General features: G+C 36.4%; 1 protein-coding gene across 2 annotated transcripts in view; it reads left to right on the top strand.

Moving 5' to 3' along the window:
• Window positions 1–13,565, top strand: part of LOC117242895 (neural-cadherin-like) — a 60,776-nt gene that overhangs the window by 22,241 nt on the left and 24,970 nt on the right. The gene's annotated exons all lie outside the window — the stretch shown is intronic.

Raw genomic sequence — 13,565 nt, 5'->3', positions numbered from 1 at the left:
AATTATTATGTAAAAGAGAGAGAGAGAGAGAGAGGGGGAGAGAGATATAATAATTAGTTATTAAATAAATATGTTGGACGTTACGTTGAAAAACATTAATGCTGTTTGAAATTTTCGAAGTACATGCCAATATAATGATGTTATTCACAGTAATTAATTATTATTACTGATACGGTATCTATATAATTATTATTACTGCTAGCATTCTGTCGATAAGCTTCTTAATGTTTCTTGTGTTTTTAGTAATCTTGGAATAATTTAGCAATTAATTCCTTTTTGTTTTTACCCTTTTCCTTGGATGGTTAGATAATTATAATATTTTGTTATTTTTATACATTGGTATCGTTGCGGCTATTAAACGAAGAAAGGTAGGTAAGTAAAGAACTTGAGGAATGTGCTCGAAGAAAGATACGTAAAATTTATAGCGATGTATCGTACACCTAAATACTCCTACACCCCAGGGGTATATCTCGGAACAAAAACTGTACCATTGACACCGTAACATGTGTACACGAAATGTAAGCTTGAGAGTATACACTCTACGAACTCTACGAATATATCATTGTGCAGGAAAAAAACTAAACTTTGATAAATATAACACATACGGATGTGGTCCCTTGGTAGACAAAACACGGCACTGCACCGCAGTTATATCTCCTGGGGTTCTCTGATTTATCTAAATATTTTTCATGAACGAATATACATTTTTTTTCTAAAAAAAAAGAAAAAACGTTTTGCATATGAAATATGAAATTTTCAGTTTTTAACCTCTGGAGGCTTGATTATTTCGAAGTAAACCGTCGTATACGGATGAAAATACGCTATAACTGGTGAAAAATATAAATTCGGGAGTACCGTTTTTATTAAACTCGCTACATAATTTTTTATAAGTTTCTCTTTAGCTCCGTAATGTAATGGACTGTAGTCTTCTAGTGCTGTTTCAAAGTATTTCGCTCAATTTAAACGGACAAATCGATAACGACGTTCAATCTCCGTAACTTTAACTTAGAATGAAAAAGTTAGTGTGTTGCACTTTCGTGTGGACCCTATTTGAACGTGTGGTTGGAAGTATTTGCAACGACTTCAATTAAGTTAGGAAATCACTTTCCGTGTAATTTCCTTGCACTTCGAGCAATATTTTTTGAAATGTAGCTGAAACAACGATAAATAATATATTTTAACAAGTGTTTAGTTCGTTCAGATGTTTGGTCTTCGTTAACGAAATTAAGAAATTACTTTTCGACTTTGTTTGTAAAAAAAAAAATATCATATACAATTATATCTTCTATAAAAGAAAATCACGTTTGTAGATTTGAGACGAAAACATTTTTTCCGTAGGTTCATTGTACCCAGATATTATCAATTTGCATACAGCAGTCTTACTTTTCCCAGTTACAGTCGAAGCTTCTGCTAGATTTTTTTTTATGACAGCGCTTTGCATGTTCCAAAGTTTAAAACTGTCTTTCGCATAGTCAAGAACGACTGGAAATAAAGTTGTCATAAAACGTAACGACGCGGATGTAAGTGCTGATGAGTCAAGAATATCGTGAACATTATGAAAGCTGATATATTTTGAATTTAATATCGAGTATCCAATTCCATTGATATCGATTCGTGAGATACTACTCGAAAAGAAATCTTAAAATATACGTTTTTCAGGATCTAATAAAATAAGTAAATATCCTTTATGTCCTTTATAAAATATAACGACATAACTTGTATGAAACGACAAGTATACGAAACGTATCTTGGTATTGGAAAGAAAGATAGAAAAAATGATATTTATATTGGAACGGTATTTCCACATCAAACATTCTTATAAGTTACTGTTATGGTACACCATCGATAAACTTTCTTGGATGTCGGCGAAAAGTTTGCAACTCTTTCATTTCTTTACCGACCTAAGCGAAACAAAAACAGCAACTGTAGCTCGGGAATTATACGTTCCAAGTTTTTATGGGAATTCATATCAATATTTACTGTATGTGAAAGTTTAGATTAGTTAAGCGTCCGACGTTTGTTCTTATAGGTGGGCCTTTTTAATAAAAACTTATGTGACAAAATTAAGCAACGAGTTTCCTATGAAGTAACACTTGGTCGGAGAGTACTTGATTCTACGCTCTGAACAATATTAAATACAACTTATTACTTGTTTTGCAATAAGTAGTGTAATTTTGTATAACGAGTGTCTAAAAGCGAATAAAAATCGTTGGCATTAAATTTTAGACACGTAAGATTATTACGCGAATATTACGTGAATATCTAACAGTCGTGTTTTCTGCGAATACATAGTAGCAAAATATTTACAATTCCCATGACGGTGACTATCGTCTGCATGGGTTTCGTAAATCAAAGTAAAGTCTGAAACGCGGACGGAGGGATGTGTTACGCGTCTAAAATAGAGCGAATAGCTCCAACTAAAGATATATGGTAGCAAAGGAGGGTGTCTGGAAGGCACGTAGCCTTCCTCGTTGCCAGATATCTCTTTTTGCTTCTCTCTTTTGTCTCTGTTTCGCAGCAAATACGCGTAACGGGCTAGAAAAGGTTGGGATTCACAAGGATTTTAGCTACATTTTTATTCGAAAGCATTCTTACGTTTGCCTTCGTGCTTCGAACTTCGTATTCGAATAATTGGAAAGCAACAAAGATTTGACAATTTCGTACTGGAAATATTCGCGTTTACGTTGTGTTCAACATTTTTACGCGATAGATTTGAAACAGAAAACTGACGTTTCGAAAACAACAAAAGATAACAAAATAGCCTTCTATCTGTTATCCAGAAGCTTACTATTTATATCCAAAAATTAAATCTGGGACAAAAATCGTTATCTCATAATCCGGTAGAAAAATTCATCGTTCTATAAAAGAATACGCATGAAAATACTATTATTTTAACTGTAAAAATACAATCCGTCCGATAACTCGTTAATTACTAATCCCAATGAGATGTATAGCAAGCTCCATGAAATAATTCATTTCCCTTTTTAGAATCGATAATAATATTTAACCTATAAAATTCTCAAGCACTTTTAAACGAGCAATCGGTGCTATTTAAAAACTAAATCTTTATAAAGCGTTCGAGGCTCGTTATCGAGGATTCTTGAAAATAGTAGTCGCGCATCGAATTCCGTGTAACGACAGATTCGAAGAATCGGGCCTCGTGAAAGGGTACAATGACCTACAATCGGTTTACGTCACGGATCGAGTGCATGCGTACTACCGAGTGCGACAGGTACTTACGACAGGAGTTTTCTCGAGTACACTCGACAGGTAGATATCGATACTCGATAGATAGGTTATATCGAAGGGGCGACGCTGGTGCATCGTCATTACATTCTTTATGGCCGTTGTCCTAGGTCGTCATGGAGACTTCCACCCTCGAAGTTCATTAGGGATACTGGCGAACTCTAAAGTGTTCTTTGAACGTGTCGTATCAGAATTCTCCTGCCGTCATGGGGTTTGACATCTATGGAACATCTACTATAGTTACGATGTTTCAGTTGCTCCTGTCATCGGAGTTCTCGTTTCTAGTTTCCTCGAGCTAGTTCTCCCCTATCTCTCCGTTATTATCTACCTGAAAGCTGCTGCTATCTCGCTAGATCGAATAGATGCCAAGGAATTTTTTCTTTTACGGGAAATAACGTTTAAGTGACATGGAATTACTGATATTCAAGCGTGAAAGTAGGCGCCAATTCTTGGAGAAAGAAATAGTTCTTTTTGTTTGGAATAATCGTTGAAATTGATAAGAATGAAAATCGAGGACGCGAAAAATTCATCGATCAAATGCGACGTTCAATTATCTCCTGTTCAAATGTCGCATTATCGACGTGCTTGTGATTGCATTACACCGCCACGAGACTTACCAATATACGATTCTCGGTTTAAAAGGACCGGCCGTTTTACATCGTACGCAAACACACATGGCTCTTGATGAAACGGTCGTACGGTACAATTACACACGTTTGCCAATGAAATTTGCATTGCATGGACGTGGCCGTGGCGTTGCAAACTTTGACTAATAACCTGCGACAACAGCGAACGTAGCTATACAATATTATTTGTCAGGCCAACGAACTCGAAACGTCAATATTGCAGCATACTTATAGGGTGGTCGGTTGTTATTTCAGGAGAAAGAAATCGATCGCGCGTGCCTTCTCGATGATCGCTGTCCCCCTCGTTGGAGCGAACGTTGCGACTTGCGCCGCCCGTAACCCCTCATTAACCCCTTTCAATGATTCGAGTGCTCGCGATAATAACCCCCGTTATTACCGGTTTTTTGGCCTCCCTCAGTTTTGTCCGTTAAACGCGCGCCATCCCAGACGGCCACGTCACTTTCTTAGAAAACATTGCGCGGCTCGTTAGCATGCGGTACTTACTCCTCATAATTGGCTTAATTGAACTCTTCACGTTCATTGCTAATCACCGACGCGATACCGCTCTTACGGTCCCTAGAATTCGTGCATGGTTCCCGAGGTACTCGTACCACGTCGAGCGTCAAAGAAGAAGTTTTTCGTCAACGAGTTTAGAAGAATTTTCACGAAGAATTTTGTGAGAAACGTTTTTCGGAGAATAAAATAGAAAATTGATGGAATCTGGAAAGAGAAATTGGGAATCATCGTGCATTAAATAACGCATCAGTAATTGTACATTTGCTTCGTAATAAATAGATCTAAGAATACAAATATATTTTTAAATTGTATAAATATCCTATAAATTTATAAGTATCGATAAATTTCTAATTTAACGTGACTTAATATTTGAGTGAGTTGCTTTCACGTTTTAAACGAACATATTCAAAGGGTATTCTATAAGAGGACAATATAACGTCAAGCAAATGTTATGAAAGCGTTCCATATTTTACTTAGGAAATTATTTTCAGCGATGTTTTAATAAATTCAACGACTCTGTTACTTAATAAGCCAATACGAAACACATATGCCAATTACGAAACTCCTCTGGTAAACATATCGTTTTATAGCTTCACAAATTACCTACATCATTCAGGTTTCCTGCTAAATGAACCACGCGCGGACGATGCAATAAACAAAATAACGTAGAGGGTTGTATCTCGTTTAAAAATACCCATATAAAATGCCAACATTTTCCTGCTGCTCGAGAACTTGAAAGATCTCTCTTCCAAGTGGCTTGACTAATAAATAAAATTGAAACGTCACGTTAATTCACCAGAAAAATCATACGGGCACGGCCTCACACACTTCGTAGGTCGAAAACTTTTTAATGTTTTATATCGTATGATCTTCAATAAATGGGCTTCGACGATCCTTTTAATAAAAACTCACCCATCCATACTGGTTTCTGTCCGTACTCTTCAATTATTCCCGCATGTGCCCCTTGTAATTCCTCGAGCCGCAAACCGAGCAACATAAGTTATTAATCTTCGATGAAGGAAGGTGTAGCTTTGTAAAACATTTAAAAACCAGGTATTATCGTTTATCCGTAAAATATATCAACACGATTTAATTGATTCGTATTTCAAATTAGTATTGGCGTAACGTAATTTTCCGTGCCTCTTATTAATTTCAATCGAACATTCTTAGCATCATAACTTGTAATATATTAACACGTAGTGTATCGATTATTAAATTTCGATTTTGATTTATTGATCTTTTATTCGAATTACGTTGATGCTGTAACACGGACAGATCGATAGCGACGAAAGTTAGAAAACGACATTGAAGGGATTGTATAAAGCATTAGTGCTATTAATAATCCATTATGTTTTTTTTCTTTGATAAATGAACGATGACGGGAAAGTAGAACGGGAGTCTATTTTTGTTTCATTCGCTAACATCTTACCGGATAAGTATGTGTAGACAAAAATAAATATTATTTGACTCATTCAGGGTATATAAGATGACTCTTTCTTTTTCTACGGTTTCTGTACAGTTTCAAACTTGTCTTATAATCCATTTATCGATGATCATAAATACTTTGCAATAATTAGATATCGTAAAAAAAATGTAACGAACAGTCTGGAAAAATAGAGCGCACAGGAAACGAAGGTACAACTTGATCGAATTTAACGATCAATGCTCCGTGCGCGAGTGATCAAAATGTGAAAATGTGTCGATGAAACGTGGCGTTGCATCGAGATTTCGGATTTCATAATGAAAAGTTTAATTACGAAATAATCAGCTGCGTCGTGACTGTTTCGTGAATTTCTACGCGTTTAAATACACGTACCGTGATCGTGTGTGCGTGCGTAGATGTACGTCAGTTGCAATAGTTTTTGCAACGTGGTCGTCGATGTATAACTACCGTTTAATCCGAAAATTGATACTGACGCTAACGAATGACCTGTCGATTCCTGCTGCATGACCAGCCGCCTATCTACCCCTGTTTCCACACTCGTCTCACCTATACTATCGCCACAATTTGCCGATAGCTCATTCTCTGTATTCCTCAGATTCGCTGATCATCTTTTTTTTTTTTTTTTTTTTTTGATATCGTTGTCGTTGATTTTCGACGATTTAATTGGCGATGGTCGCATCGTTACAAGCATTCCTTCGGGTGTTACGTCGATCTCGCGTTAATTTAATGCTGCATCGCTTGCAACGAAAAGATCGATCTTGGTATATGGAATTCGAGAAGTTTTCGTGGGGATTAAATTGTTCGTTGACGGTAGAATCGTCAAAGGAGATTGGATATGTAGATAAATAGGCTTGAATTGTTTTTCTTCGAGTAAGTTTAGTGAGAAATATTTCTATGATATTGTAGTATAGACATAGTACTTTGATAATGGGTTAAAAATATTGCGATAGTTTTTTTTTTAGTGTAATTTTGTGTTGTTAGGGAGAAGGGAGTTGTACAGAAAGAAATCAAGATTATAAAGATATAGAAGAATGTAAAATTAACTTTTTCCGTTTGTACTTCGTCAGGATGTTCTATGTGTATAGATAAGAAGAAAAAATTATATATAAGAAAAAAAATTACAAAGATATTGATATAGACCGAAAAGGTCTATACTAACCGGAAAATAGAACTAGCAAATTGTTGAATAATTTAAAAGATATAAAATATATGGATTTTTGTGTACGTCAGTTCGACCCGGTAAAATATTAAAATAGATTCGTGTAATTGAAAAAACGTAATCGCAGGACGAACGGTTAAAATAACAAAGACACGGTTTGTAGCGTAATTCGTAGTGTTCGGAACTTTCAGAAAGTTTCACAGTAGCTGAAAATAGAATTACGCGGGCTAGGAAACTTTTCCATTTTATAATGTAATTAAAGTACACCTCACAAACTGACAGCCGGGCCTTTAAATCTGTGACAAGTTTTAATTTCCGCTGGTATATTAAATAATGTTACTCGAGCTTTTATTTATTTATTTTAATATAAATATTTCGATCGATGTTTTCGTTTCGCAATATATTAAAATTATTTCAGAAACAACTGTAACTTGCGCATTCATAGGTTCTTCTTCTTTCTTCAAATCAAAGCAGAAAGCAACTAACTTTCGTTTCTCTTGGAGGATACACGGTTTCAGCGAATTGTGCATTCAATAGACAATCAAATGTCGTTTGAAGAAAAGGCTTCCATGGCAGATCCACGAGCAACGCGAGCTGAAAACAATTGTTTCACGTCGAAACGCGTAGCAGCGTGCTCTCTTTCAGCGATATCGCGTTAGCGATTTCGAGTTTGTCGGTGCTTTATTCTTTCGGCCTGGAAACCATAACAGTAATGAAAGTTCCGAGATGCATAAAGACTCGGTTGCTAGGTTTCGTGGCCTGGCCGCGATATACATGGATTTCTTTGGTGTGGCTAAAAGCCTCCTGTGGTTTTAACGAAAGCCAGAAAATCTCGATCCTTTTGTTTCATTGCTGAGATCGTAAATGATGAGATTTAGAATCCTTCATTTCCTCGTTACAAAGATCACTGTTGACACATAATGTACGTAATGTTGATACATAATGTACATAAAACAATCGTAAAGCAATCCATCAGACTATATATATATAATTAATAATTTACAATATTTAGTAATTTACAAGTACATAATTATTTCGAATCGCGTGTATAAATTATAGGCATGTTTATAATACAAGTTAGCTTGTCCCATTTCAGAAATTACATTCGTTTAAAACACGTGTATTGGCTTATCAACGATTTGCTTTAATCATTGAAGCATAAAATGTATTTTATTCACTGTTTGTTGTTGTGGCTCTATTTGACCAGCCATATATTCGGTTAATTGAATATTTGTAGTTTGTTCAGTTTCAACAGATTCGTTTCTGTCGCGTTCATTATGCATAAAATGATATATATCGTCAAGCCCTTTCAATAGCTCTTTGTACAGACATACACGTGTATACATCTATTTCGTGTATCGTTTTATCATCAAATAAAATCAAAAGAATAATCGTATCAAAGGTATTAAAGTTGATATCGGCTTAATGAGTAAGTACATGTTGAAATGTTATTATAACTCTTTTATCACTATACTGCGACCTTTTCTGCAAATTTATATTTTTATCAGTACATGACTAAGAAGTAGAGTCTATCATGACTAGAGATTTGTTGTTTCACCCATTAAAATAAAAAAACATATCATATCATATATATTTCAGGCATTCTCGAACCTTTAGATCTTCTATAAATCTATAAGCATAGATATAACATAACCACCATATAACAAGAACACATAAATTGCGCATTATTCATCGAAAAAGTCGTTCATTCTTTGGAAATCGCGTTTACAATTCTTTTTGTAAAATTAACGATCGAATTTCATTATAGCTGCGTAAAAATAAATCTGGCACAAACGATTTATTAATGTATCGTATCTTATTATAATTTTCGTGCAAAATATCTAAATAAACGATTCAGCCAAAATTGAATCGGAAGTTAAAATTTCCGCCCGATATACATAAACAATGTTAATTTCGCTATTGTTTCGTGCATGTAATACGATCGTGCAATTTAGATTAATAATATTTAGCATAATCACAGGTATAAGCACAATTGTTGAGCATTGTGATTAATGTTATTTTATATTAATTTCGAGGAATAATGTCTGCCAACGCATAGCCGGCGAGCATCCAACAATTTCTTCGCGCATTTAAACGAACAGTAAATCGTGTTAAGGGTCATATGGCAAATATTTTGTGGATCGCTTGTCGGCAAGCAGACGCGAAAGGTGATCAGAATCTGAATAAAAATGTTTCATTTCCATTAAAAAATGTCTGTGCTTAATAATGATATTCATAAAACGGTTTCGCATATATTTTCTTCTCTCATACGAAAGTAAAGTCGATTATTCCAGCAGCGTGTGTGTCGTTTTTAATTCCGATAATCAAGGTTTTACTATAATAGCATACTAAGGAAAGAGAAGCGAAAAAAGTTTCGAAAATCCGATAATTCAACGGAAGTCGTCGGTGTTCTGTGTAAAGAATGCACGATGCGTGTAGAGAAGATGAGAAGGGATCGTTTGCCTTCCGACATTTCGAAAATTATACGGATCGAGCGCCGTGAAATCGCGTGGGCACGCACACGAACCCATCGAGCGACGCTGGGGGATAAATCTTCGCTGTTAATAGGCTTATGTCACGATTTAATACGAGCTCCACGGGTTCATGACGATCGAAGAAAAAGGCTACACGTTCGGTCTGGTAACATGCCGTGTAAGCGGATCGCTTTATCGTGAAACACATCGGGATTCTCCTTGTCTTTGGCGACAATTTCGCGTTAATGTTAATTGAGAAACGATGCGATGTACAATGGCGATATAATTTGTTTTTCATGGTTGTCTCTCGTAGAAAGGTTTTCATTAAGATAAAGGTTAGTAACTGGATGAAACGCGACGAGGTTTTCCTTTAAGGAACCCGAATCTGATTTTTCTCAGCGCACTGTCATTTACATACGAATCCTCGCATTTCACGGATTATCTTTTTTTTTTTTTAAGACACTCGACGAAGAAAGAATGAAAAAGTTACGCAACCACGATGAAAGGCGGGAAGAAGAGAATAATACGAATAAGTCTATCAGAGATCCCTGATGCGGCGTTTCGCAAACATTTCCGCGGTATTCGCATAATCGCGTAATAACTTAATCTGTTTCAGTTATTCAACGTAAGAGCTCGATTCCACCTCCGATTTTCAGGCTCATGAATGAATAATTACGGATTACTCGAGGTGGAAAGAACTTTTGAACGAGAAAAGCGTGTCGTGTGGAATATTTTCGCAAACTTTTGCTCCATGAATAGCAAAAACGTTTTATCGAACTTCCTTCTATTCTACGCTAGAATCTCTACCATACTAATTAAATTAACAGGATCTTAATTTTATCTCGTTGAATTCTCAGATACACGCTCAAGCAGGATTACCTAAATAATAATTAGTTCTTTTAACTTTTTTAAAGGTTCTTCTTACTTGTAATATTCTAGTTTGAGTAGTTCGTTCAGTAGAAACAATTCTGTTTAAAGCTCTGATGAAATAAAATTCGAAATTTCTTTATATCGTATCTTAATACATCGATTTGTGTGAGATAAAAATGACTGTATTTTAGTATGTATTATACAAAAGTATTGGACCACCTACTAAACGGGAACAGTTTGTTTTTACGTCGTAATTCCAAAGAGCGCTTAAGAATTATTGGTAGTCCTCGAAACACAATGACGTAGTCTTAAGCTACATTCGACACTCGATCTAATCTATGATTCTTATTAACTTTTCAACTCGTCGCTTATTAACAGCCCCAAAAAACCAACTCTAATCTTTCGACCCTTTTTTTCTCATCGTGTTTAACCGTGAGTTGCTCGGTTTACACAGCGGCATCTTACTGGATTTAAAAGGAAGAGGCCTGTAAGAAGGAAGTCGGACGTCTGTCACAAGTGCGTCTCTCAGTTTCTTTTTGAAGGGCGGCTGGTATGGGTCGATGTATCGTTTCGTTTTCCATGCTGGAGCTTGGCTGGTCCCAGCTGAAGGCAGTCACTTAATACGTTTCGAGGAGGGATTAGGTATCGTGTTTCTCGGGACTCCGGACTTAACCGTATAACGCTCGCCCGGCCCCTGGCATCTGCTCTCACTGCGAATTATGACGTCGTTGATTCGCAGGGCCGAATAACGTGACCTTCCACGATCGCTTTCCGATTACAGACCGCTGGAAACGTTGGAGGGTCTTCGAGAATAGGGATACAATTCCCCATAGCACTGTTTTTGGAAGAAATTAAGCACCAGGGATGATAAAACGAGAATTCTGTAAGGTTTAAAAGGATTGAAGTGCTTAAGTAGTAGAAAGAGTAGTTTGGGTAACTGTAATAGAGGGAATTTGGTTGAACAGTTACATATGCGTACACATTAGCGATTTTTTTTCTAGAAGAGAGCTAGATTCCGGCAATATTATTTTGGGAATTTTTGGAGATTGAGGTTGGAAGGGATGGAAGTGCTCGAATTTTAGGCAAAGAGGATTCGGTAACTGTAAGAAATGAAATTCTACTATGAAATGGAAGTCTGCTATTTTTGGATTCTTGAACATGTTAAAAAAAAAAAAAAAAAAAAGGAAGAAAAGGAATAAAAGATTTAAGACTTTCACACGTCCTGGTTATAATTATGACCACAATTGTTAAAACTTTGGTGGCTTCCGAAAGGTATTGAACCGCATTATATAGTTTCCCAAACGGATATATTTGACAAAAACGAAATAGACGTCGTACAGGAAAATCTTGAATATACCACTTACGAAGAGTGATGCACTAATCCGTAATTGAAGCAATTGAATGGAGTATATAACAGTTAACGTCTAGACACCCAATATCAGAGATATTCATAATTATTTCCTTACATCCTATAGCCATAACTTTTCATAGATCTCGTATTGTATCATTGTACGAAGAATAATTCCAATCAAGCGTAAAACGATTAGAATTGAAAACCGATATTTCAATCCAATTGAGATTATTCCATCATCGAATATCGCATTTTTCCTCGTGTATGTTCTTGTAAAATTTTACGTATTATATCTGCCATTTTTCGTCGCGTTATTTTTAATTCTGCTAATTGACGCGACAAACGATACAAATTGTTGCGGTCATATCGATAAAACTCTGAATTTGCATAAATATCCTAGCAATTATACACATCCCCTCCCTCAAGAACGATTCTTACAGAATTTACCATATACGTAAATTATATATTTTTACATATTATTTAGTCTGAATATCGTTGCTGTTTAAATTCTTGCGAGAGCATAAACACATTCGCAAAACCTACTCATAGGTATTTCTCGAGATGGGCATGCAAAAAGCGAACACGATGTAAACAATGAACGCGGAAAACGCGAGCGTGGAAGAAACTGCAATCATCGCGTCATTGTCCCCTTTTGTCGGTGGAAATATCAATACTCTGGCGCTGGTTGCTGCTTCTGGTGTTCGTTGGATCCAAGCCGAGAGAGGCAGGAGAGACACGGACGCGACGCGATGAACAATGTCCGCAACGTTGCACCGGAAATAAGAACCGGCGCGTACGAGTTGACCATTGTCATTTAGTAAGCCCCCTGTTCCATTTGATTCTATTCACGCCCCGGGGAGGACCGGATGTGAGGTCAGCCGCGGCTCGTTTAAGTTCGAAACTACTCCGGTGAAAAAAGGCCCACAAAGGACGAGACATTTTCGCGTGACAACGCGTGACAACGTCTCCTGCGTTTAGCCTCGGTTCATTGTTACCTTTTCAATTTCTCAACGCTTCTCAATTTCTCGACGCGAAGGAATTCCTTTTCTTTCTACGTTGAATAATCGATCAGCCGAAATGGTAAAGAAGGGAATTACCAAAAGCGAAGATCTCCGATCGAAGTAAAAAACGTATCTTCTTATTGAAACGCGGGTATTGTTCATACAAATTGTATCGATATCGCAAGGAAAAACAAAATCTACGTTCTTACGAATAAACAAAACGGAAATCGAAGAACCTTTTTGGTTTTAAATGCGATGATTAATAAGATACATATATGTGTATATTATCGTTTATAAAATATACACAAAGTGATTGGATTTTTGAACGAATGAATTTTTATTTTCAACTATTTAAACGAGAAGTGAAAAGTTGAAATACGCGACGTAGATACAGGCAAAGTATCTCGCCCATCGTTTAAACAGTAAACACAAATCAACCATGAACATACCCGTTTCGTGAATAGTCCGAAAATTAACCACTCGATATGTCCACAACATGGTGTTCCATACCGTATCAGCAGCGCGATAAGCAGCTAAGTGTTGAAACGCAATTTAAAGCCGACCCTTCATGATGAGAATAGCACGAATTCTGCTAATCATGCCTCATCGTGGCTTCATTCAGTTCGATTCACCTTCCAATTTCAACAGCTTTCAGAAATCGATACAACAGTTCGTGCTATGCCGATAGTACCAGTAATTGTACGCCGACGCAATTAAAATAAAAATATTCGATAAATCCTTGACTTATAACAAACCAAACAAATATTATGCAATCACACGAATAAATCATTTACGTTTTAATTATGACGATGCTCGTGTTGTCATCGTCACATGGATGACGATGCGGTCGTGTAGACGTATACGCGCGAACTGTTTAA

This window comes from Bombus vosnesenskii, unplaced genomic scaffold, assembly GCF_011952255.1.
Source record: "Bombus vosnesenskii isolate JDL3184/JDL3185 unplaced genomic scaffold, Bvos_JDL3184-5_v1.1 scf7180000016279, whole genome shotgun sequence".
Classification (NCBI taxonomy): Eukaryota; Metazoa; Arthropoda; class Insecta; order Hymenoptera; family Apidae; genus Bombus; species Bombus vosnesenskii.
The sequence above is the reverse complement of the archived record's forward strand: the minus strand, read 5'-3'. Positions and strand labels throughout refer to the sequence as shown.